Source organism: Seriola dumerili, unplaced genomic scaffold (genome assembly GCF_002260705.1).
Source record: "Seriola dumerili isolate Sdu_G_001 unplaced genomic scaffold, Sdu_1.0 BDQW01000226.1, whole genome shotgun sequence".
In the NCBI taxonomy this organism is placed as follows: domain Eukaryota; kingdom Metazoa; phylum Chordata; class Actinopteri; order Carangiformes; family Carangidae; genus Seriola; species Seriola dumerili.
Window position 1 is genome coordinate 3,378,451 of NW_019174481.1, and position 4,740 is coordinate 3,383,190.

The 4,740-nt window shown below is 43.1% G+C and overlaps 1 protein-coding gene across 1 annotated transcript in view; it reads right to left on the bottom strand.

Moving 5' to 3' along the window:
• The window catches only part of LOC111229013 (small conductance calcium-activated potassium channel protein 2-like), a 41,036-nt gene extending 38,124 nt beyond the window's left edge, over nucleotides 1–2,912 (bottom strand). Inside the window, exon 1 of the mRNA XM_022755164.1 lies at nucleotides 2,845–2,912. The gene's annotated coding sequence lies outside the window, so the exon portion shown is untranslated. The remainder of the gene's footprint in view (nucleotides 1–2,844) is intronic.
• Nucleotides 2,913–4,740: the final 1,828 nt, after the last annotated feature.

Here is a 4,740-nt window from a genome sequence, read left to right on the forward strand (position 1 = left end):
TTTTCACTGTGAGGCGATTGTAAGTCATTTGAAAACGAGCCCTTGGCAAATTTAGGCTGAGGCTGTTTCTTTCTATCCCCGAGGCAAAAACATCAATAGCGGAGAGAGAAGCCAGGACAACCTATAGCACAGGACAGATCGATAGCGCAACAAACTCAGTAAAGATTGACTGGAGAGTTGCCTGGAAACGTCCTGCTTGAGATTTATGACGGGAGGAGGACACGAGCCAACAGGAGAAGCTAGAGGACAAGAAAGGGAGGGAAAGAGAGAGTGATGGGGAATCACAGGAATTCTCATTTTGTGGCATTTCACCAGTGTCTTAAGGAGAATATATCAATTTTAAATACCAATGATTGGTTTTAATAAGTTTCCTGTGGAAAATAAACACTAATATAAAAAATTTTAAAAAACGGTTTATACTCAAATAGTGTTAATCTGAAAACCATTCGGTTTGATTCCCTGTATTCTAGTTATCTTCCATTTTCGTCTCTAAGACGAGACGTTCCCGTTGAGAAAAGGGGGAAAAACGATATCTACTGAGGCAGACAGTATGTGTTTGACATTCCAATGGGAAAATTACTGAAACAGTGACAAGATGAAATGAGAAGATATCAGGTTTCATTGCTCCTCCACTCTAACAGAGAGCCCTTACCATATGTCACTCGGCTCCAGCATGCTCTGACTGGTGCAGCGGTCTTCCATGGACGCAAGCTAATTGAATATCCTTATCTGGCTCTGAACCCCCCTTTTTCTCTGGTGAAGTGAAACAGAGGCCAGTTGGAAAAGCAGCACATTTGTATTCACCCACAGAGGTTTCCAGAAAGAAATTAACACACACACACACACACACACACACACACACACACACACACACACACACACACACACACACACACACATACCTACTGTACTTTACTGCACTGCAAGTAATCTTGTTTTCAGGTAGGTGAACCATAACCAGACCCCACACTGTACTGTACTACAGTCAAGAGGAGCTGTCTTTCATGCAAGTCTATTATGGGTCACATGATAAAAGTTCTGGGAATTGTGCTAACAGCCTCCAGCAACAGCTTCCCTATGCGATTTTTTTTTTTTTTTTTTTTTTGGTTATGAAATTAAGTGCTGCAGTTTTCTAATGCCCCTTGGGCCCTTTAATGTAAATTGATTCTATTTAAAAAAAGCTTTTTTTTCCAGTCAGAGAAGAAGAGGTGGCTGGGGAGCGGAAACGAGTGAGTGATCGAAAATGGACTCTCAAAGAAAGAGAAGGGAGAGAGATGGGAAGCAGCTTTGTTCGTGAAAGGGTTAAAGAGAAAACGGCAGTGACAAAAGGGGAAGTGTGCAGACCGGTGGCCTATTAAGGGGTTAACAGTCAGAGGGAGGCCGATAATGGACGCTGGCGCAGCTGTATAGGAACTACAACACGCAGAGAGCCAAACACCATAGAAACCCTGAACGAAACCCAGAGAAAAACACAGGGAGATGGATTGAGGGAGGAAAACAGGCACTACATTTTTTTTTTTTTTTTCCATGTCAGCATGTCAGCATTGTGTGGACACTCAGGAACCAAATCTGATGAATTAAAACTGCATTCATATATTGTTATAAAACCGACACTTTAATCCATTCACTTCCAGACAGTACTGGAAACACATGCGCACCCATTACCACGTACGGTACAGTTCACCCTCTTTGTAAACACGACTGCAGATGCATAATTAAGCACGGAGACCAGATGCTGTGGCTCAAAAACAGGAAATTGTTCTTGGAGACGACTTCAGTGCAGCAATACAGTGGAGGATTCCTGAGGAGGAAGGTCTTCCACATGACTACAAGCTGCAATAGAGTTAATGTGGCCTTTGCCATCTGAAGGCAAGGCCGTGGCATCCACATGATAATGATATACTAAAGCCATCCTCCCACTCATCCACTCACTCACTCACCCTCTTTGCCTTTACACATAAACACAGGTACAAACCAACAGGCAAATGTGCACAAACACATAAAACACATGCAGACGAACGTACGCATGCAGTCGAAAAAAAAAAAAAAAAAAAAAGGCCCCATGGAGCAGATGTTTTTCTGCAGCTTACATCGCCTCCAGTCAACCTCCACAGACCCACAACTGTGGTATTCGTGAAGGCTGTTTCATATTCTCCAGCTAGGTGATTTGAGGTAACGAACGGGTGGGGTGGGGGGGGTGGGGGGGCTGACAAAGCTGTAGGAAAGCAGCTTCATTCAACTCGTCTTCTGTTTCAATGTGTAAAGCTTGTGTGTTGGAGAAGAGCCACTATGGCTGCTGATGAAGACTCACACATAGTAATTTACATATATTAGATACACATACATACACGAAGGCCTCCAGATTAGAGGCTGGGCTCATGTTTTTATTCCCAGACAGAACATGTTTTGTTTGTATCAAGGTAACAAATAATACTCAGATTCTCTATAAACTGCTGAAGGCAGGGTAGATCTGACTAGATGCGGATCAGCTAAGGCTTTTTGTTCTTCACTGAATATTTATCAGTGGACAGAGGAGGCTGTGATTGAGTTTTACAGGGGAATGGTTGTGTATCATGTGCTGTAAATTAAGTAGTGCAGCAGCTCAGGGGATCAGCAGTCAAACTCTGACCTGAAGGCATAAAGACCTGATGAGAAGGAAGGGGGGGGGGGGGCGTATCCAATGAGAGAGCACAGGCAGAGCAGAGGACTCATTATGAATATACACACATGTATTCACATGCACGACTAGAGCGCACACATACACACACACACACAGCCAGCCACGCAAACCAAACACTCTCAGTATGGAATTTCACAATGGCAGGAGAAGCTCTCCAAACTTACATTTTCAAGGGCAGGCTGCAAGCGAAGCGTTGGTCGACTGTGTGAGCAAAGTATGATGAAATCACACATCTCTCACATCTCGTTAATGCACTCTGCTCTCCCACCGAACACTGTGTTTAACAAACATTTGAAAACAGCCAGCAGGCAATATTGAAATGATTCAATGAGCTCACACGTCGACAGTATTGTAAGGTAGCTAGAAAGACACGTATATTCACACACATACAGTATGAAGCCATCACTGTACATCTGAATCTCTCCAGCTTTGTAATGAATGACAAATATCTGCTTACAGCAGCATTACTCATACTCTCATACTCTTTTGTGTTGTGATCATGCCCTAACGCAGGAACAGCCTCAGATCAATAACCTAATTAGCCATAAGGCATATGCATTGCGGTGATACATTATATGCCTGACATCCCTTGGCTAGAATCTCACAGGAATTACCATATAAATGAACTGCGGCCATTTATTAAGCTAAGAGCCGTGGTGGGGACTTGGCATGCTACAGAGTAAAAAAAAAAAAAAAAAAAAAATTGTAAGTTACAACACACATTAGAAAAAGGAAAACATCGTGAGAGGTCGAGCAGTCAAGTTACAAATTGCATCGACTGCTGGCAGAGCGAAAACATCTGCCATGCTGTGACTCTATCCGTGGAGTAAGTAAGCAATGAGGCTCATGGCGACTGAGGAAACCCCCCCCCCTGCCCCGAACACTCTTTCTTTCCACTCTTTGTATTCAACTGGACTGCAAGTAATTCAATACACCTCTCCTTGTGCAGGCTCACTCAAATGAAACGCAAAGCGAATGAACTATATCAAGTGGAGCAGTATTGGAACACCACTTACAGTAACATCAGTGTTTGTGTGGGCTGCCCTACAGTATGTGTGTGTGTGTGTGTGACGTGGACATGTGTGCAAGCCCCTACTGTACGTGTGTGTTAAAGGCAAGTGTGAAATGAATCGTAAATCCAAAAGATAATCTTGTTCTGCACATGATTCCTTGACCAAACTCAATACCCCTGAGAGAGACTGCTACACAATACCAGGCTGATCTCTCCATAGCAACACACATGGTAACACAAATCTATTTCAGAGCCGGAGCGCAGCCTTGCACTTAAACACAGCGTACGAAAAAATAAAATAAAAAAAAATAGGGAAAACAGCAATCAATTTTTAAAAGAGCTGCATGTTCATACTTACTGCGTGTGTGTTGCCGGCTGCAGCCGAAACTAAGAGTCTCCCACAGCTCACACCTACCACTCCTCATACAATAGTGAGCGTTATCAGAGATCTACAGCAGTGCCACTCCTTCGTCATAGAAAGAGGTTGTGAACTAGGATCTGCCCCTTGTCTGACATTTAATTGTTCAGCGGGGTGTGTGTTTACTTTCAAGGTGTTGGCTGCCCTTCACGGACTCGAATGCAGGAGGCAGTGGAAACATGGACGCCTAATGAGAGAAAAACAAACGGAGGCCCTGTAAGAACAGCGCAGAGTGGACCGATAGAGAAAGTTTACATCGACATAATGTTCCTCTTGGCACAAGCCTGCCTGTAAATCATAATGCCGTAAGCAGATCTGTCGACATCAATTGTTCCAAGCTCCAGCATTCAGCGTTACCTCAGTGCTATAACGGAGCCAACACAAACACGCAACTGATAAGATGAACTAGTTTTTAAAGAGAGCCGGCAGCCCAATTACCTCAGCGTTTTCCTCAATTTAAACAGGAGGAAAGCAAGAGAAAATACAAGCGCTCTGGTAGGATTCACTCAAAATAAATTATCTTAATTATAAGAAAAACTAAGCACCAAAAAGGAAAGCAGCAAATATTCCAAACTATTTTTTTTTTTTTTTTTTTTTTTTTAAAAAGGAAGAAGAAGTGTTTGATTTGCC